This window comes from Salmo salar, chromosome ssa13, assembly GCF_905237065.1.
Source record: "Salmo salar chromosome ssa13, Ssal_v3.1, whole genome shotgun sequence".
In the NCBI taxonomy this organism is placed as follows: domain Eukaryota; kingdom Metazoa; phylum Chordata; class Actinopteri; order Salmoniformes; family Salmonidae; genus Salmo; species Salmo salar.
The window spans coordinates 21,040,567-21,062,915 of record NC_059454.1 but is presented as its reverse complement, the minus strand read 5'-3'; the positions used below and the strand labels follow the sequence as shown (position 1 = coordinate 21,062,915).

Sequence of the window (22,349 nt, the reverse complement as noted above, 5' to 3'; positions counted from 1 at the left end):
AGAACAATGGTGGCCCTCTTGAAGCACGTGGGAACAGCAGACTGGGATAGGGATTGATTGAATATGTCCGTAAACTACTGGACGTTGGCGAGTAGTATACTCAGGAGCGGTGGGCGATGTGCCCGTCCACGGAGCCTGACCAGAAGACCACTCCGTCTGCCCCTTCTGCGGCGCCGTTGTTTTGGGTCGCCTATTGGGATCCGATCCATTGTCCTGGGTGGTGGTCCAAACAGAGGATCCACTTCGGGAAAGTTGTATTCCTGGTCGTAATGTTGGTAAGTTGACTTTGCTCTTATATCCAATAGTTCCTCCCGGCTGTATGCAATAAGACTTAACCTGTCTGGGCTAGGGGGCAGTATTTTCATGGCCGGATAAAAAAAAAACGTACTCGATTTAAACTGGTTACTACCGTAATTTCCGGACTATTAAGCGCACCTGAATATAAGCCGCACCCACTGAATTTGAATTTTTTTAAATTATTTTGAACATAAGCCGCACATGTCTATAAGCCGCAGGTGCTTACCGGTACATTGAAACAAATTAACTTTACACAGGCTTTAACGAAACACGGCTTGTAAATTTAAAAAAAAAAATTGCAGTAAGCTTGAGTTGTCTTTTTGCACTGAGTCAATTCCTCACGCTGCTGTTTCCAACGTCTTATCGACTCATTTAGACCAAGCTCCCGTGCAGCAGCTCTATTTCCTTTTCCAACAGCCAGAACAAATCACCTTCAACTTGAAAGCTGCATCATATGCATTTCTCCGTGTCTTTGCCATGATGAGGGTGACAAAATGACTACCGTAATCAGAAGGATGGGAAGTTTGAGCGCGCTCGATTTAATCTAAACAGTAAACAAAAAAGTTTTGACCTTAACCCGTTAGGAAATTTCATTGGTCTAATGAAAGCTTCATGCCGCCAAAAAACTATGCACGTCACAGAATGTTTTTTTTTGGAGAAAAAAAAACTTGAATGCGGGAAAAATCCATATATTAGCCACATCATTGTTTAAGCCGCAAGGTTCAAAGTGTATGAAAAAAGTTGCGGCTTATAGTCCGGAATTTACAGTACTCTTGCCCAGAAACGAGAATATGCATGTTATTAGTAGATTTGGATAGAAAACACTGAAGTTTTTAAAACTGTTTGAATGGTGTCTGTGTATAACAGAACTCATATGGCAGGCAAAAACCTGAGAATTCCAAGCAGGAAGTGGCCTGTCTGAGAATATGTAGTTCTTTTTTCTAGTCCCTTTCGAAACTACAGTATCTCTGGGGTTACGTAGCACTTTAAGGCTTCCATTGGCTCTCTAAAGCCTTCAGAAAGCGGATTGAGGCGTCTGTCTCTGGGCAGAGTATGGTACCTCAGTTTCTCAGTGGTCTGCCTGGTGACAAAGAGATTGGATATGCGCGTTCGAGACCACGCTGTTTTTTCTCTTCCTCTTTGAAAGAATACACTATTGTCCGGTTGGAATATTATCGCTATTTTACAAGAAAATACCATAAAAATTGATTTTAAACAGCATTTGACATGCTTCGAAGTACGGTAATGGAACATTTATTTTTTTTGTCTCGAAATGCGCTCGCGCGTTACCCTTTGGATAGTGACCTGAACGCACGAACAAAACGGAGGTATTTGGACATAACTATGGATTATTTGGAACAAAAACATTTCTTGTGGAAGTAGCAGTCCTGGGAGTGCATTCTGACGAAGATCAGCAAAGGTAATACAATTTTTCTAATAGTAATTCTGAGTTTAGTGAGCCCCGAAGTTGGCGGGTGTCAAAATAGCTGGCCGTGATGGCTGAGCTATCTACTCAGAATATTGCAAAATGTGCTTTCGCCGAAAAGCTATTTTAAAATCTGCCATAGCGATTGCATAAAGGAGTTCTGTATCTATAATTCTTAAAAGAATTATGTAATTTAGTAAATTCACCGGAAGTTTGCGGTGGGGATACATTTTCTGAACATCACACGCCAATGTAAAAAGCTGTTTTTGGATATAAATACGAACTTGATTGAACAAAACATGCATGTATTGTATAACAATGTCCTAGGAGTGTCATCTGATGATCAAAGGTTAGTGCTTCATTTAGTTGTGTTCTGGGTTTCTGTGACATATATGCTTGCTTGGAAAATGGCTGTGTTATTATTTGTGTTTATGTACTCTCCTAACATAATGTAATGTTTTGCTTTCGCTGTAAAGCCTTTTGGAAATCGGACAATGTGGTTAGATTAACGAGAGTCTCGTCTTTAAAATGGTGTAAAATAGTCGTATGTTTGAAAATTTGAAATTATTGCATTTGAAGTTTTTGTATTTCGCGCCACGCTGTTCCACTGGCTGTTGAATCGAGTGGGACGGTGACGTGCCACCTAGCCCATAGCGGTTAAGATTTCCTGGGGTAACATTGTAAGAAATAATACATAAAACTACTGCATAGTTTCCTAAGAGCAGGAAGCGAGGCGACCATCTCTGCCGGCGCCATGTTGAAAGGTGTTCACTACTTTCGGATGTCTGTTGCCAGATTTTACGACTTACTTCAGTGGCTTGCCCCTCACATCTCGCAGAAGAAAACTCACAGCTTACCCGTAAGGACTGCAGAAAGTCTGACCTTTCGGTTTTTGGCGAGCGGCAGCACACAGCAAAGTATTGCTGCGAGTTGTAACTCATAAGCTAGGAATGTTTCTCAAATATTTACTGCCATCGTCAGAAGTGTGCCAGGCTATCTGGCATGTCCCGAAGGAGGATTTTGTTGCTTATCCCTCCGTGGCACACTGGGCAGATTGAGGATCATTGCACAGAAAACATGTTCGGTTCCGAGATTGGGCAAACCCAGGCAGGCAGCGATTACTACAACGGCTTTTTGCCAATGGTCCTGATAGCAGTCTGCGTAACAAGGTACGAACCATATCCAGGTAGGATACGCTAAATACATGTGACTATACACACATTATTCCAATAGATGTTGTAATGATACGCTTCACATAAGTGATCTGGCATCCCAATAAGAGGATGGGGGCCTATGTCCAAAGCATAGGCTACACAGTTGTTACAGTACACATTTGATAGTATTAACCTCTAGGGTAGGGGGCAGTATTTGCACGGCCGGATAAAAAAACGTACCTGATTTAACCTGGTTATTACTACTGACCAGAAACTAGAATATGCATATAATTGTTTGATTTGGATAGAAAACACCCTAACGTTTCTAAAACTGTATGAATGGTGTCTGTGTATAACATAACTCATATGGCAGGCAAAAACCTGAGAAGATTCCAAACAGGAAGTGCCTTCTGACCATTTCTTGGCCTTCTACACTCTATTGAAAACTGAGGATCTCTGCTGTAACGTGACACTTCCTACGGCTCCCATAGGCTCTCAGAAGGCGGCAGAACGTTGAATGATGACTTTGCAGCCCATGGCTGAAAAACAGTAGCGCATGTGGTAAGTGGTCGATCTGAAAACAATGAGACGGGGGCGCGCGTGCACGTGAAGAGTCCATTTTAGATTTTTAGTCTGAAGGAAAACAGGGTTTCCTTTTACTAGAAAAAAAAAATTATAATAAAATAAATCGCATAAAAATAGATTTTAAACAGCGTTTGACATGCTTCGAAGTACGGTAATGGAATATTTCAAAAAAATTTGTCACGATATGCGCCGGGCGCGTCACCCTTCGGATAGTGTCTTGAACGCACGAACAAAAGAGGATATTTGAACATAACTATGGATTATTTTGAACCAAACCAACATTTGTTATTGAAGTAGAAGTCCTGGGAGTGCATTCTGACGAAGAACAGCAAAGGTAATCCAATTTTTCTTATAGTAAATCTGAGTTTGGTGAGTGCCAAACTTGGTGGGTGTCAAAATAAGCTAGCTATCTACTCAGAATTAAGCAAAATGTGCTTTTGCCGGAAAGCTATTTTAAAAAAATCGGACACCGCGATTGCATAATTCTTAAAATAATTATGTTTTTTGTGAACGTTTATCGTGAGTAATTTAGTAAATTCACCGGAAGTTTGCGGTGGGTATGCTAGTTCTGAACGTCACATGCTAATGTAAAAAGCTGTTTTTTGATATAAATATGAACTTGATTGAACAAAACATGCATGTATTGTATAACAATGTCCTAGGAGTGTCATCTGATGAAGATCAAAGGTTAGTGCTGCATTTAGCTGTGGTTTGGGTTTATGTGACATATGCCAGCTTGAAAAATGGGTGTCTGATTATTTCTGGCTGGGTACTCTGCTGACATAATCTAATGTTTTGCTTTCGTTGTAAAGCCTTTTTGAAATCGGACAGTGTGGTTAGATTAACAAGAGTCTTGTCTTTAAAATTTTGTAAAATAGTCATATGTTTGAGAAATTGAAGTAACAGCATTTCTAAGGTATTTGAATATCGCGCCACAGGATTCCACTGGCTGTTGAGTAGGTGGGACGATTTCGTCCCACATACCCTAGAGAGGTTAAACAGGAACATGAAGGCTATGGAAACACTTATTTTAGTCAAGGTTTCTTCTGGCCTTGATGATGCCAAGATCTACAACTACCGCCACTCAAAATACAGAACAATTTCAGAGAACTGCTTTGGGATCCTTACTGCAAGATGGAGGATCCTGGGACGAGGCCTTGAGGTTCCCCAGGAGAAAGCGGAGACCATTGTGAAGGCCTGCGTGGCCCTCCACAACTAATGTCGACCACAAACTGACAACACAGATTCATCAACAAGGGTAGATCCAGTCCACACCCACTGGGGACCTGCTTCCAGAAGAGTGATACAAGGGGACACCAGCTTCCCAGAACCAAGTCAGCATAGAGGGAAACAATTGCTATAGGATGTGCGCAACAACCTCAAGGGACTACATCCTCACACTAGCAGGTCAAGTGTCTTTCCAGGATGCTATCATGCATGGCACCCTACAGTAAATATGGTTTGGGAAAATGTGCACTCATGGTTTCATCTCGTTGATTACTGTTTGTGTCATGAGAGCTACACACTTGGTTTTGCGTTTTTTCTTATTCACACTTCACAATAAAGAGCACTATTATTACAGTCACTTCATCCTTGTTTTAGTTTTTCTTCATATTTTAACTTCTCCAGGGTAGGGGGCAGTATTTTGACGTCCGGATGAAAGGCGTGCCCGTAGTAAGCTCCCTGTTACTCAGGCTCAGAAGGTAGGATATGCATATTATTAGTAGATTTGGATAGAAAACACTAAAGTTTAAAACTGTTTGAATGTCTGAGTATAACAGAACTCATATGGCAGGCAAAAACCTGCCATATTTCCACACTTCCTGGTTGGATGAGGTTTGTAGTTTCCAGTGATTGCCTATACAGTGACTTGGGTTCATTTTGCACTTCCTAAGGCTTCCACTAGATGTCAACAGTCTTTAGAACATTGTTTCGTGCTTCTACTGTTAGTGGGGAGAGAATAAGAGCTGACTCAACAAGTGGACTGCCTGAGGCCAATGAGTTGTTTACTGCGCGGTCACGCAGGTGCGCCGTTCCTTCTTTTTCCTCTGTAATGAATACACTATTGTCCGGTTGGAATATTATTGAATATTTATGATAAGACCCTAAGGATTGATTGTAAACATCGTTTGACATGTTTCTACGAACGGTAATGGAACTTCGACTTTGTCTAGGGTTTTGCGCTCACGCATTGTGCCTTTGGAATAGTGATCTGAACGCAAAGAAAACGGAGGTATTTCGACATAAATATGGAGTTTATCGAACAAAACGAACATTTCTTGTGGAAGTCCTGGGAGTGCATCCCGACAAAGATCAGCAAAGGTAAGTGAATATTTATAATACTATTTCTGAGTTTTGTTGACTCCAGAACTTGGAGGGTAACTGTAGCTTGCTTTGATGGCTGTTCAATATTCTGAGTACAGAGCTCAATGTGCTTTCGCCGTTGCATTAAGGAGAAGTGTATCTATAATTCTTTCAATAACTGTTGTAAATTTTATCAACGTTTATGAGTATTTTTGTAAATTGATGTGCTCATTCACCGGAAGTTTGAGGCAAAACATTTTCTGAACATCACGCGCCAATGTAAAATAGGGTTTCTGGATATAAATATGAACTTTATCGAACAAAACATACATGTAGTGTGTAACATTGAGTCCTGGGAGGGTCATCCGATGAAGATCGTCAAAGGTTAGTGATTCATTTTAGCTGTATTTCTAGTTTGTGACGCCTCTCCTTGCTTGGAAAATGGCTGTGTGGTTTTTCTTGTCTCAGCGCTGTCCTAACATAATCTAACGTTATGCTTTCGCCGTAAAGTCTTTTTGAAAATCGGACAATGTGGTTGGATTAACAAGAAGTGTATCTTTAAAATGGGATATAGTTGTATGTTTGAGAAATCTGAATTATGAGATTTTTGTTGTTTTGAATTTGCCACCCTGCTATTTCACTGGCTGTTGAATAGTGTGTCCCGCGGAGAGGTTAACCTTGTGTATTGGCCTTTCCTGCTATACAAAATGGGTGCGAATGGCAGTCCACCTTTAGGGGATAAGGCTAGACCCTCGGGACATAAACCTCATGTTATCTAGATGTGTTATCTAGATGGTCATGTGTAGCGGACTTTCAATGGAGACTTTCCTGCTTTGGTACATGGGTATCCAGCTGTAGACAATAAGGACAGATCCTCCAAAACATGAACCTTATCCACATAGTAAACTTTTACTGCTTTGTACATGATCTGAGTAATATTTTCTGCCACAAGTACATTTGCAGACCTTGAAGATTTACTATCACAACAGGAAAATAGTGCAATGTAACACACAGGTGAAGTGTGATGAGGAAATGAGTATAAACAAAAAAAATCCACACCACCCTAACATATGAATAATAAAAAAAAAACAGTTTGTCTCACCACAAAAAACGGGAGATGTTGATCAGCAGGAATAGACACCATCCATAGTAGCATGACGCCGTAAACAAACTCCTGCTGCCGATTGTTTAAGTAATCTGCATAATTCCAGAGGCCAAAGGATCCGCAGCGGTCTTCCTCTTCCGACCATGGGAGCTGGGGCGAGAGTTGCAGGGCCGAGAGCACCTGGACAGTGGGTTGGTATTGGTGAGATGGGCCTGGATGTTGGGGAGAGGGGCCAGGGGTGATAAAGCAGGCCCGGGGAGATTATGAGTCAAGGTGCAATGAACCACAGGTAGATGGGCCCTCAAGGATCAGCTCCATCTTGGGATTGCAACACTGAGTCAGCCCTGTTTGCGTATTGTCTGTGGAGCCCTCAACTTCCTTCATACTGGACACAGAAATAAAAATGGTTCAGCTTGTGAAAATTTAGATGTAGAATTACTGATCAACAAATAGTATTGCCTGCGATTAATAGGTTGTGCATTTAAGAGCCGCGGAGATACGCTTCCCCTGGCTCAGGCCATCCCCCCACAAAACAACCAGAATCTGATTGATATGAGGCAGCTTATGTCAAATAAAAAAAACATTTCCTAGGATTTTCTACCTGAAACAATCTACATTACAATATCCTTTTGAGATAGAGATCTCTCTATCTACATACATACATACAAGGGGGAAAAGTATTTGATCCCCTGCTGATTTTGTACGTTTGCCCACTGACAAAGAAATGATCAGTCTATAATTTTTATGGTAGGTTTATTTTAATAGTGAGACAGAACAAAAAATTCCAGAAAAACACATGTCAAAAATATTATAAAATGATTTGCATTATGAGGGAAATAACTATTGACCACTTTACAAAACATGACTTTGTACTTGGTGGCAAAACCCTTGTTGTCAATCACAGAGGTCAGACGTTTCTTGTAGTTGGCCACCAGGTTTGCACACATCTCAGGAGGGATTCTGTCCCACTCCTCTTTGTAGATCTTCTCCAAGTAATTAAGGTTGAGGCTGACGTTTGGCAACTCGAACCGTCAGCTCCCTCCACAGATTTTCTATGGGATTAAGGTCTGGAGACTGGCTAGGCCACTCCAGGACCTTAATGTGTTTCTTCTTGAGCCACTCCTTTGTTGCCTTGGCCGTGTGTTTTGGGTCATTGTCATGCTGGAATACCCATCCACGACCCGGTACATGGCCCCGTCCATCGTCCATTTGATGCGGTGAAGTTGTCCTGTCCCCTTAGCAGAAAAACACCCCCAAAGCATAATGTTTCCACCTCCATGTTTGACGGTGGAGATGGTGTTGTTGGGGTCATAGGCAGCATTCCTCCTCCTCCAAACACGGCGAGTTGAGTTGATGTCAAAGAGCTCCATTTTGGTCTCATCTGACCACAACACTTTCACCCAGTTGTCCTCTGAGTCATTCAGATGTTCATTGGCAAACTTCAGACGGGCATGTATATGTATTCTTGAGCAGGGGTCACCTTGCGGGCGCTGCAGGATTTCAGTCCTTCATGGCGTAGTGTGTTACCAATTGTTTTCTTGGTGACTATGGGCCCAGCTGCCTTGAGATCATTGACAAGATCCTCCCGTGTAGTTCTGGGCTGATTCCTCACCGTTCTCATGATCATTCCAACTCCGAGGTCTTGCATGGAGCCCCAGGCCGAGGGAGATTGACAGTTCTTTTGTGTTTCTTCCATTTGCGAATAATCGCACCAACTGTTGTCACCTTCTCACCAAGCTGCTTTTTTTGTTGTTATTCTTTCTCACTGTTCAAATAAACCTACCATTAAAATTATAGACTGATCATTTCTTTGTCAGTGGGAAAACACTTTTTCCACTCACACACTGTGTGTGTGAGATATATCACACACACACATATATATATACACACACACCATCAAAAGTTGACACCTACTCAGTCAAGGTTCTTTTTTTATTCTACATTGTAGAAAACGTCAAAACATACGGAATCATGTAGTAACTTAAATTATTTAAAAAAAGTGTTTAACAAATCAAAATACATTTTAGATTTGTCAAAGTAGCCACCCTTTCCCTTGATGACAGCTTTAGACGCTCTTCAAATTTTTAATTTGTCACATGCGCCGAATACAACAGGTGAACTGCTTACTCACAAGCCCTTAACCTCTAGGGTAGGTGGGACGAAATCATCCCGCACTATTCAACAGCCAGTGACAGAGCGCCAAATTTAAAACCACAAAATGTCATAATTCAAAGTTCTCAAACATAGTCCTATTTTACACCATTTGAAAGATAAGACTCTCGTTAATCTAACCACATTGTCCGATTTCAAAAAGGCTTTATAGCGAAAGCAAAACATTTGATTATGTCAGGAGAGTAGCCTGCCAAAAATAATCACAGCCATTTTCAAAGCAAGCATACATACATACATACATACATACATACATACATACATACATACATACATACATACATACATACATATCACAAAAACCAAAACCACAGCTAAATGCAGCACTAACCTTTGATGATCTTCATCAGATGACACTCCTAGGACATTATGTTATACAACACATGCATGTTTTGTTCAATCAAGTTCATATTTATATCAAAAAACAGCTTTTTACATTAGCATGTGATGTTCAGAACTAGCAACTAGCATACACACACACACACCGCAAACCTCCGGTGAATTTACTTAATTACTCACGATTAGCGTTCACAAAATACATAATTATAGATACAGAACTCCTTTATGCAATCGCGGTGTCAGATTTTAAAATAGCTTTCCGGCAAAAGCACATTTTGCAATATTCTTAGTAGATAGCTCGGCCATCACGGCTAGCTAATTTGACAACAACCAAGTTTGGGGCTCACCAAACTCAGATTTACTATAAGAAGAATTGGATTACCTTTGCTGTTCTTTGTCAGAATGCACTCCCAGGACTTCTACTTCAATAACAAATGTTGGTTTGGTTCAAAATAATCCATAGTTATATTGAAATAGCTCCATTTTATTCGTGCGTTCAGGTCACTATCCGAAGGGTGACGCGCATTGCGTGATATTTCTTTTAAAAATATTTCATTACCGTACTTCGAAGCATGTCAAACGCCGTTTAAAATCCATTTTTATGCGATTTTTCTCGTAAAATAGCGATAATATTCCAACCGGGCGACGTTGTATTCATTCAAAGACTGAAAGAACAAAATGGAGAATTCACATGAACGTGCATCTCCAGTGTCACTGTCCCCGGGCAGGCCAGTAACAAACTCTGCTGCTGTTCTTTGCCCAGAGACTGCAGACACCCCATTACACTTTCTGGCGCCTTCTGAGAGCCAATGGAAGCCTTAGAAAGTGTCACGTTACAGCACAGATGCTGTATTTTCGATAGAGAGGCTACAGAAGGACAATAAATTGTCAGACAGGGCACTTCCTGCATGGAATCTTCTCAGGTTTTGGCCTGCCATATGAATTCTGTTATACTCAGACACCATTCAAACAGTTTTAGAAACCTTAGGGTGTTTTCTATCCAAATCTACTAATTATATGCACATTCTAGTTTCTGGGCAGGAGTAGTAACCAGATTAAATCGTGTACGTTTTTTATCCGTCCGTGCAAATACTGCCCCTTAGCCCCAACAGGTTAACCAACAATGCCGTTAAGAAAAAGTAAAAAATAATTAAAAGAGCAGCAGTAAAATAACAGTATTGAGGCTATATACAAGGGTCAATGTGCAGGGGGCACAGGTTAGTCAACAGAATATGCACATGTAGGTAGACCTAAAGTGACTATGCATACATAGTGAGTAGTAGCAGCATAAGAGGGGAAGGGGGGCAATGCAAATAGTCTGGGTAGCCATTTGATTAGATGTTTGGGACTTTTATGGCTTGGGGGTAGAAGCTGTTGAGAAGCCTCTTGTACCTAGACCTGGCCCTCCAGTACCGCTTGCCTGCAATAGAGAGAAGTTTATGACTAGGTGTCTGACAATTTAAGGCCTTCCTCTGACACCGCCTGGTATAGAGGTCCAGGATGGCAGGATGCTTTGCCCCAGTAATGTACTGGGCCGTGCGCACTACCCTCTGTAGTACCTTGCGGTCAGAGGCCGAACAGTTGCCATACCAGGCAGTGCTGCAACCAGTCAGGATGTTTTCAATAGCGCAGCTGTAGAACCTTGAGGATCTGAGGACACATGGCAAATCTTCTCAGTCTCCTGAGGGGGGAATAGGCGTTGTCATGCGCTCTTCACGACTGGCGTAGTCTGTTTGGATCATCAGTTTGTTGGTGATGTGGACGCCAAAGAACTTGAAGCTCTCAACCTGCTCCACTACAGGCCCGTCGATGAGAATCAGAACGTGCTCGGCCTTCCTTTTCCTGTAGTCCACGATCATCTCCTCGGGTCTTGATCACATTGCGGAAGAGTTGGTCCTGGCACCACAGTGCCAGGTCGCTGACCTCTTCCCTATAGTCCCATCGTTGTCAGTGATCAGGCCTACCACCAGTGTCGTCTGGAAACAAATGGCTTTGGAGTCGTGCCTGCCAACGCAGTCATGAGTTAACAGGCAGTAAAGGAGGGGACTAAGCATGCACCCAAGGGTCCCAAACGTGTTGAGGATCAGCGTGGCAGATGTGTTGCCTACCCTTACCACCTGGGGGCAGCCCATCAGGAAGTCCAGGATCCAGTTGCAGAGGGAGGTGTTTGGTCCCAGGGTCCTTAGCAATGAGCTATGAGGGCACTATGGTGTTGAAAGCTGAGCTGTAGTCAATGAAAAGCATTCTCACGTAGGTGTTCCTTTTGAACATGTGGGAAAGGGCTGTGTGGAGTGCAAGAGAGATTGCATCATCTGTGGACCTGTTGGGTTGGTATACAAATTGGAGTGGGTCTAGGGTTGCTGGGATTATGGTGTTGTGAGCCATGAACAGTCTTTCAAAGCACTTCATGGCTACAGACGGGACCGCTACGGTCGGTAGTCATTTAGGCTTAGTTGGTAGAGCATGGTGTTTGCAACGCCAGGGTTGTGGGTTTGATTCCCACGGGGGACCAGTACGAGAAAAAGAAGTATGCATTCACTACTGTAAGTCGCTCTGGATAAGAGCGTCTGCTAAATGACTAAAATGTAGGCAGGTTACCTTGGTGTTCTTGGGCACAGGGACTACGGTGGTCTACTTGAAACATGTAGGTATTACAGACTCATCCAGGGAGAGGTTGAAAATGTCAGTGAAGACACTTGCCAGTTGGTCAGCGCATGCTCGGATTACACGTCCTGGTCATCCATCTGGCCCTGCGGCCTTGTGAATGTAGACCTGTTTAAAAGGACTTACTCACATTGGCTACAGCGAGGGTGATCACACAGTCCGGGACAGCTGGTGCTCTTACGCATTCAGTGTTGCTTGCATTGAAGCATGCATAGAAGTCATTTAGCTCATCGGGTAAGCTTGTGTCACTGGGCAGCTCACAGCTGGGCTTCACTTTGTAGTACATAATACTTTGCAAGCCCTGCCACATCTGATGAGCGTCAGAGCCAGTATAGTAGGATTCAATCTTGGTCCTGTATTTACACTTTGCCTGTGATGGTTTGTCTGAGAGAAAAGCGGGATTTCTTATAAGCGTTCGGGTTAGCGTCCCGTTCCTTGAAAGCGCTACCTTTTAGCTCAGTGTGGATGTTGCCTGTAATCCATAGCTTCTGGTTGGGGCATGTACGTACGGTCACTGTGGGGACAACATTATTGATGAACCCGGTGACTGATGTGATCTACTCCTCAATGCCTTCGGATAAGCCCCGGAACATACTCCAGTTTTTGCTAGCAAAAAAAAAACAGTCCTGTGGCTTAGCATCTGTGTCATCTGACCACTTCCGTATTGAGCAAGTCACTGGTACTTCCTGCTTTGATTGTAAGCAGGAGGATATAATTATGGTCAGATTTGTCAAATGGAGGGCGAGGTAGAGATTTTTAACCTCTCTGGGCTAGGCGGGACGAATTCGTCCCACCTACGCAACAGCCAGTTGAATCCCGTGGCGCGATTTTCAAATACCTTAGAAATGCTATTACTTCAATTTCTCAAACATATGACTATTTTACAGCATTTTAAAGACAAGACTCTCGTTAATCTAACCGCACTGTCCGATTTCAAAAAGGCTTTACAACGAAAGCAAAACATTAGATTATGTCAGCAGAGTACCCAGCCAGAAACAGACACCCATTTTTCAAGCTAGCATATAATGTCACATAAACCCAGAAGACAGCTAAATGCAGCACTAACCTTTGATGATCTTCATCAGATGACAACCCTAGGACATTATGTTATACAATACATGCATGTTTTGTTCAATCAAGTTCATATTTATATCATAAACCAGCTTTTTATAGTAGCATGTGACGTTCAGAACTAGCATACCCCCCGCAAACTTCCGGTGAATTTACAAAAAATGTACTAAATTACTCACGATAAACGTTCACAAAAAGCATAACAATAATTTAAAGAATTATAGATACAGAACTCCTCTATGCACTCTGTCCGATTTTAAAATAGCTTTTTGGTGAAAGCACATTTTGCAATAGTCTCAGTAGATAGCCCAGCCATCACGGCTAGCCATTTAGACACCCACCAAGTTTAGCCCTGACCAAAGTCAGATTTACTATTACAAAAGTTTGATTACCCTTGTTGTCTTTGTCAGAATGCACTCCCAGGACTGCTACTTCAATAACAAATGTTGGTTTGGTCCAAAATAATCCATCATTATATCCAAATAGCGGCGTTTTGTTCGTGCGTTCCAGACACTATCCGAAATGGTAAATCAGGTTCGCGAGCATGGCGCAATTCGTGACAAAAAAATTCTAAATATTCCATTACCGTACTTCGAAGCATGTCAACCGCTGTTTAAAATCCATTTTTATGCCATTTTTCTCGTAAAATAGTGATAATATTCCGACCGGGAATCTCCGTTTAGGTAAACAGAGGAAAGAAAACAAAGCAAAGCATTCGGGCGACACGGGCACGCGCCTGAGTCTCACAGTACTGTAACCAGCCACTACCCAAACGCGCTACTTTTTTTCTCAACCAGAGCCTGCAAAGCCACGATTCAGCTTTTTGCCGCCTTCTGAGAGCCCATGTGAGCCGTAGGAAGTGTCACGTAACAGCAGAGATCCTTTGTAATGGATAGAGATGGCAAAGAAGGCCAAGAAATGGTCAGACAGGGTACTTCCTGTACAGAATCTTCTCAGGTTTTGACCTGTCATATGAGTTCTGTTATACACAGACACCATTCAAACAGTTTTAGAAACTTTGGAGTGTTTTCTATCCAAAGCCAATAATTATATGCATATTCTAGTTACTGGGCAGGAGTAATAACCAGATTTAAATCGGGTACGTTTTTTTAATCCAGCCGTGTCAATACTGCCCCCTAGCCCTAACAGGTTAACCCATCTCTGTGTGTGGCATAAAGGTGGTCTAGCGTTTTAAGTTTCCCTGCATTAAAGTCCCCGGCCACTAGGAGCACCGCCTCTGGATGAGCATTTTGTTTGCTTAATACAGCTCGTTGAGTGCGGTCTTCACGCCAGCATCGGTTTGTGGTGGTAAATGGATAGCCATGAAAAATAACGATTAAAACTCTTGGTAAATTTATCAAAATGCTGTGGTGGCGTGGTTAGTCTTGGGATTTGAAACCTAAACCGAGTTGGAATAAGAGGTTCGCATCTTACATCCTGCTTCCCTTTTTTTGCCTTCAAGTTAACTCTTTTTTTTAAATGAGTGAATCCATGGGAATTACTTAGGATCCACTATTTAGGCTGAAAGCTCATATACCCAGTACTCAACAACAAAAAGTGTTGGCTTGCTATTTTCCGAACTCCCTACACCCAAGACTATACACGCCTACCGCCAGCGGGGAGAGCGGAGTTCGCCGTTCAAGACAATAGAATCTTGAGGGTAGCCCCCACTCATAGGAAAGCTATAATCCCTAGGCAAGCCATTTAACTAGGAGGTAATTCTAAAGACAAAAGCAAGGAATTTCTCCAATCTCATTCATCAGTTAAAAAGCACGACATCCCGCTTGGAGTTAGCCAAAATGCACCTAAAAGGACTGACAATGAGAAAGCAAGATTCTGGTCTGATGAAACCAAGATTCAACACTTTGGCCTGAATACCAAGCATCACATCTGGAGCAAACCTGGCACTCTCTCTACAGTGAAGCATGGTGGTGGCAGCATCATGCTGTGGGGATGTTTTTCAGCATCAGGGACTGGGAGATTAGTCAGGATCGAGGGTAAGATGAACGGAGCAAAGTACAGCGAGATCCTTGATGAAAACCTGCTCCAGAGCACTCAGGACCTCAGACTGGGATGAAGGTTCATTTTCCAACAGGACAACGACCCTACGCACACAGCCAAGACGAAGCAGGAGTGGCTTCAGGACAAGTCTCTGAAAGTCATTGAGTGGCCCAGCCAGAGCCTGGAATTGAACCCGATCAAACATCTCTGGAGAGACCTGAAAATAGCTGTGCAGCGGCACTCCCCATCCAACCTGACAGAGCTTGAGAGGATCTGCAGAGATGGGAGAAACTCCCCGAATAAAGGTGTGCCAAGCTTGTAGCTTCATACCCAAGAAGACTTGAGGCTGTAATCACTGCTTCAACAGAGTACTGCATAAAGGGTCTGAATACTTAAATGTAATATTTCTGGGGGGGATAGAGAAAATGTGCTAACATTTCTAAAAACATGTTTTTGCTCAGTCATTATGGGGTATTGTGTATAGATTGATGTGGAGGGACTACTTAAATTGTTTATAGAGTAAGGCTGTAACATGAAAGTGGAAGAAAAGGGGTCTGAATACTTCCTGAAGGCACTGTACATTGAGCTTGTCTGACTATTTAAGCTTACCGTTTGATGAAATAAGACACAAAATGACTCAGAGCTAGATAACCTGACCCAACTGCTCTCCCCCAGCTCCTGCTGGCTTTCATAGGTTCTGCCATTACTCTCCTGAAGTTGCTGGTATAAGGCCACATGAGGAGCCTGCAACCTCATGTGGAATGCCAATTTATCTTAACATTTCAACCGATCTGCGTGCCAGTTAGTTTACATACCCACATTTTTTTGTGGTGCAGTTTTCATAATAACGTCTTCATCTTAAATTCATTGTCATGTGGATAAATCAAACTCCTCTCCAAATGAAAAACGATACTAACCTAAAATATAACTATTGCCAACTAGGTAAAAATAGCCTACATAGAGCCAACAAATAAAAACTAGCCTGCCAGTAGAAAACACCCAGATAAAAATAAAATATCCTATAAAATCACATTGGCTACGTTTAGCCTGTCTGCAATGAACTTGAAACATTGTAGAAAATCTTCTGGGCCCCTCAAGTTACCTGCACCAGTGAGCTGGGGACAGACACAGCTGTAGGCCATTTGCGCAAAGGATAAGAAATCAGTGCTCGACTTGGGCAGGAGCTCACCGGAGCAGAGCACCGACATCAAGGTTCAACTGCTTTTGCTCCTGTTCCTCTTATAGAATATTAGCTCAAACATATTGTGGAGCACCTGCACCTAAATATAAAACTGCACCATCACCCAAAATGAGTAAAGAAACCCATTTCAGTCCTGCAAAAAAAGTAAATCAGGTGGGCCTATTTTATGACGTTTCCACTGGATCAGAGCATGACATTTTTCCCCTTTCACGCCGAGTGGTTATCAAAAAAGGGAGAGAGCTAGAAAGATTTTTCAAATCATTGAGAATGACAGTTCCTCAATGTGATGTAAAAAAGACTTAAAATGTGCTTGCCGTTTGAGGTGAAGAAAACATTACTTTGAGAAGCTCTGAAGGTCATTAGTGGAGGTGTACTAAGCCAAATCAGAAATAATATATCAGATCCCCAAATGGGCACATTTATATGCCTACATTTGAACACATGCCAGGAAGCCTATAGGCCTACATCAAAATATAAATAATGTGTGGGTCCTTACAACATTGACAATAGCACTCCAAACAAAAGACAATGACTAAACTGAATTGACAAAACTCAAATGGATTGAAATAAACCAAAACTTGTTTCTCACAAGTCATGCATAGGTTGTGCACTCTGCAAACAATGTGTCCATTCCAACAATGGTAAAAGGAATAATATTGAATGCATTAACAGAAATTCCCATAACCAAACAAACATTGTAGATTAGAAATAATAGGAATTAACAGTAAATGTACTACTGATGATAAACAATGCATTTCGGGAAATATTCAGATCACTTTACCTCTTCCACCCTAGTCTTATTCTAAAAGATTAAATAAAACAATTATCAACAATCCACACAACCCCATAATGGAGAAAGTGAAAACAAGTTCTCACTAATTTATTACCAATAAAAAACAGATACCTTATTTACATAACTCTTCAGACCCTTTGCTATGAGACTCGAAATTGAGCTCAGGTGCATCTTGTTTCCATTAATCATCCTTGAGATGCTTCTACAACTTCATTGGAGTCCACCTGTCGTATATTCAATTGATTGGACTTGATTAGAAAAAGGCACACACCTGTCTATATAAGGACCCACAGTTGACAGTCATGTCAGAGGAAGAAATAAAAATAATAAAAATTTAAAAAAAATTCAAGCCATGAGGTCGAAGGAACGGTCCCTAGAGCTCCGAGACAGGATTGTGTCGAGGCACAGATCTGGGGAAGGGTAATAAAAAACGTTTGCGGCAATTAAGGTCAAAATTGCATTTAAGAACACAATTGCCTCCGTCATTCTTAAACGGAAGAAGTTTGGAACCACCATGACTCTTCCTAGAGCTGGCCGCCCGGTCAAACAGGGGGAGAATGACCTTGATCAGGGAAGTGACCAAGAACCCGATGGTCACTCCGATGGAGCTCCAGAGTTCCTCTGTGGAGATGGGAGAACCTTTCCGAAGGACAACCATCTCTGCAGCATTCCACCAAGCAGGCCTTTATGATAGTGGCCAGACGGAAGCCACTCCTCAGTAAAAAAGGCACATGACAGCCCGCTTGGAGTTCGCCAAAATGCACCTAAAGACTCTCAGACCATGAGAAACAAGATTCTCTGGTCTGATGAAACCAAGATTGAACTCTTTGGCCTGAATGCCAAGCATCACATCTGGAGGAAACCTGGCACCATCCCTATGGGGAAGCATGGTGGTGGCAGCATCACGTTGTGGGGATGTTTTTCAGTGGCAGGTACTGGGAGACTAGTCAGGATTGAGGGTAAGATGAACAGAGGAATGTACAGGGAGATCCTTGAAGAAATCCTGCTCCAGAGCACTCAGGACAACGACCCTAAGCACACAGCCAAGACAATGCAGGAGTGGCTTCGGGACAAGTCTCTGAGAGTCCTTGAGTGGCCCAGCCAGAGCCTGGACTTGAACCCAATCAAACATCGAGAGACTTGAAAATAGCTGTCCATCCAACTGGAGAGCTTGAGAGGATCTGCAGAGAAGAATAAGACAAACTCCCCAAATACATGTGTGCCAAGCATGTAGCGTCACACCCAAGAAGACTGGAGGCTCCCATCACTGCCAAAGGTGCTTCAACAAAGTACTGCATAAAGGGTCTGAATACTTTTGTAAATGTGATAGTTGCAAATTTATTTAAAAAAATATAAACCATTTCTAAAAACCTGTTTTTAGTTTGAGGAGAATAAACAATTAATTCAATTTTAGAATAAAGCTGTAATGTAAACAAATGTGAAAAGGGTCAAAATACAATGGTGAAATGATATACACTGACAATTTACACAATTAAGTTGTGAAACAATGACTGTGCACTAATTGGCAGGAGAGCGCACATTCTGGAGTGCATTGTGCATCTGGGCGCTGCATGGTCAATCTGATGTCTGCATTGGCCATACAGAATTTACGGTGATATGGCCTCTGCAGAAGTCAGGGAATTCATAGTTCTTGTACATTGCGGAGCAGTGCAGAGCTGTTGTCAAAGAAGTGAGTTTATGTATCGCACCCACCTACCAATGATAATGTGGCGCTAATACAAAGCCCTCCGCATGGTTACAACATTTGGGAGCCGCATGGCGATGCTGTACAGAGCTCAATTTGGCATCTGCATGCCTCTGGAGGCACCGCAATTGCGTCACACCCTCCTCCATATGTTGCCACCGACCAGATTTTCAGATCAAGCATAAATTGTCTTTTAGTCTAGGCCTCCACAATGGATTAGTTCCCTCCTGGACAAAAGTAAATATGTATATATATATATATATATATATATATATATATATATATATTTTTTTTTTTTATTTCACCTTTATTTAACCAGGTAGGCAAGTTGAGAACAAGTTCTCATTTACAATTGCGACCTGGCCAAGATAAAGCAAAGCAGTTCGACACATACAGAGTTAGTAACACAAGGAGTAAAACAAACAGTCAATAATACAGTAGAAAAATAAGTCTATATAAAATGTGAGCAAATGAGGTGAGATAAGGGAGGTAAAGGCAAAAAAGGCCATGGTGGCAAAGTAAATACAATATAGCAAGTAAAACACTGGAATGGTAGATTTGCAGTGGAAGAAAGTGCAAAGTAGAAATAATGGGGTGCAAAGGAGCAAAATAAACAAATACAGTAGGGGAAGAGGTAGTTGTTTGGGCTAAATTATAGATGGGCTATGTACAGGTGCAGTGATTTGTGAGCTGCTCTGACAGCTGGTGCTTAAAGCTAGTGAGGGAGATTGTTTCCAGTTTCAGAGATTTTTGAGGTTCGTTCTAGTCATTGGCAGCAGAGAACTGGAAGGAGACGGCCAAAGGAGGAATTGGCCTTGGGGGTGACCAGAGAGATATACCTGCTGGAGCGCGTGCTACAGGTGGGTGCTGCTATGGTGACCAGCGAGCTGAGATAAGGGGGGACTTTACCTAGCAGGGTCTTGTAGATGACCTGGAGCCAGTGGGTTTGGCAACGAATATGAAGCGAGGGCCAGCCAACGAGAGCGTACAGGTCGAAGTGGTGGGTCATATATGGGGCTTTGGTGACAAAACGGATGGCACTGTGATACGCTCAACAGCCTACGGACCAAATAAGCAACTCATTTCAGTCAGCAATACATTGCACTGTGTAAGAAGCCTGCAAGTACATGACAATTTAATTCACTGGATTTGGATTTTATTTCTCCTCGTTATCTTAGATTTTGTACACAAAATAATTTATAGTACTTTTCCAAATGCATCTTGAATAAATAAAAAAAATATACAAATAAGTGGCCACAGGGAGTAGGCAAAAAAAGAGTGGTCTTCGACTGGCAGCTGTAGTGTAACTGGCGTCGGGAGAAGGGCGGGTGGGCTGTGAGGGAAAACAGCATGTGAATGGCACGAGCAGGACTGCCGCTTGACAAAGCAGTCTATCGCGGGCGTCCCGTGAATGAGGGACGCCGGTCTCAGTGCTCATTGCTAACTGGGTACTAAATAAAATGAACGATTTGAACAGCGTGCAAACAATGTGATTTTAGAAAAAAATTGTCACACGCGCCGAATACAACAAGGCTTACTTACAAGCCTTTAACTGAATTGTTGGTTAAGAAAATATTTAATAAGTAAACAAAGTAACAAAACAATAACGATGGGGTATGTAGGCTGTATACCGAGTCAATGTCCGTGGGTACAGGTTAGCCAAGGTAATATGTACACTACGGGGGGGTAGCCATTTGATTAACTGTTCAGCAGTCTTAGAAGCTGTTAAGGAGCCTTCCTGAACTAGACTTCCCACTCCGGTACCGCTTGCCATGCAGTAGCAGAGAGAACAGTCTATGACTAGGGTGGCTGGAGTCTGACAATTCAGAGCCTGCCTGGTATAGAGGTCATGGATGGAAGAAAGCTTGGCCCCAGTGATGTAGTAGGCTGTATGCACTACTCTCAATTGCGGCAGGATGACGACCAGTTGACATACCAGGCGGCGATGCAACCAGTCAGGATAATCTTAATGGTGCTGCTATAGAACTTTGAGGATCTGAGGAGCCATGACCAAATTTTTCCAGTCTCCAGAGGGGGAAAAGTTGGTGTCATGTGCTCTTCACGACAGTCTTGGTGTGTTTGGACCATGATAGTTTGTTGGTGATGTGGACACCAAGGAACTTGAAGCTCTCAACCTGCTCCACTACAGCCCTGTCAATGAGAATTGGGGCGTGCTCGGCCCTCATTCTCCTGTAGTCCACAATCACGTTGAGAGGTTGTTGTCCTGGCAACACACTGCCAGGTTGACTTCCTCCCTATAGGCTGTCTCATTGTTGTTCATGATCAGGCCTACCACTGTTGAATCGTCGGCAAGGATCCAGTTGGAGGTGTTTACTAAGGACCCTGGGACTAGAGGTCGACCGATTTAAATCGGAATGGCCGATTTCATAACAATCGGAAATCAGTATTTTTGGACCCCGATTTTATTTATATAACATCATTCAAACTGTTTTAGAAACTTCAGTGTTTTCTATCGAAATCGACCAATTATATGCATATCCTACCTTCTGAGCATGGAGGATACTTTGGGCACACTTTATATATATATATATATATATATATATATATATATATATATATATTTTTTTAATACCTTTATTTAACTTCTTATGGCTTGAGGGTGCTATTTTCACGTCTGGATGAAAAGTGTGCCCAAAGTATACTTCAGCCTCAGAAGGTAGGATATGCATATAATTGGTCGATTTGGATGGAAAACACTCTGAAGTTTCTAAAACAGTTTGAATGATGTTTGAGTATAACAGAACTTATTTGGCAGGCGAAACCCCGAGGACAAACCATCCAGGATTATTTTTTTTTGAGGTTACTTTTCCATGGTTTTCATTGAGAATCTAGAATTCTAAGCGAGTTGCTTGCAGTTCCTATCGCTTCCACTGGATGTCAACAGTCTTTAGAAATTGGTTGATGTTTTTCCTTTGTGTAATGAAGAAGTAAGGCTGTCCAGAACGAGGCTCGAAGGAAGTGTACTTTTGATAGAGGCGCGCGACCTGAAAGCACGCTCTACTTTGTTTTCCTCCGGTATTGAACGCAGTTTATCCAGTCTTAAATTGTATTGATTATTTACATTAAAAATACCGAAAGTTGTATTAGGAAAGTTGTTTGCTGAAAATTGTCAAAGATTACAGGTAACTTCAGAGATTTTCTAGTCATGTTGCGCAAGTTGGAACTGGTGTTTTTCTGGATCAAACGCGCCAAATAAATGGACATTTTGGATATATAACGACGGAATGAGTCGAACAAAAGGACCATTTGTGATGTTTATGGGACATATCGGAGTGCCAACAGAAGAAGCTCGTCAAAGGCATGAATTAATTATGTTATTTGAGGTGCCGCGCCTGGCGGAGACACCTGAAACCCCACCTCTTCAAGGAATACCTGGGATAGGATAAAGTAATCCTTCTAACCCCCCCCTTAAAAGATTTAGATGCACTATTGTAAAGTGGTTGTTCCACTGGATATTATAGGTGTATGCACCAATTTGTAAGTCGCTCTGGATAAGAGCGTCTGCTAAATGACT

General features: G+C 42.3%; 1 protein-coding gene across 6 annotated transcripts in view; it reads right to left on the bottom strand.

Moving 5' to 3' along the window:
- The window catches only part of LOC106566658 (coiled-coil domain-containing protein 71), a 50,172-nt gene that overhangs the window by 21,726 nt on the left and 6,097 nt on the right, over positions 1-22,349 (bottom strand). The window contains exon 2 of one of the 6 annotated variants that reach the window (XM_045693033.1): positions 6,869-7,256. The exons of 4 other annotated variants lie outside the window; for them this stretch is intronic. The gene's annotated coding sequence lies outside the window, so the exon portion shown is untranslated. The remainder of the gene's footprint in view (positions 1-6,868; positions 7,257-22,349) is intronic. One more of the 6 variants, XM_014134896.2, reaches the window with a different exon arrangement.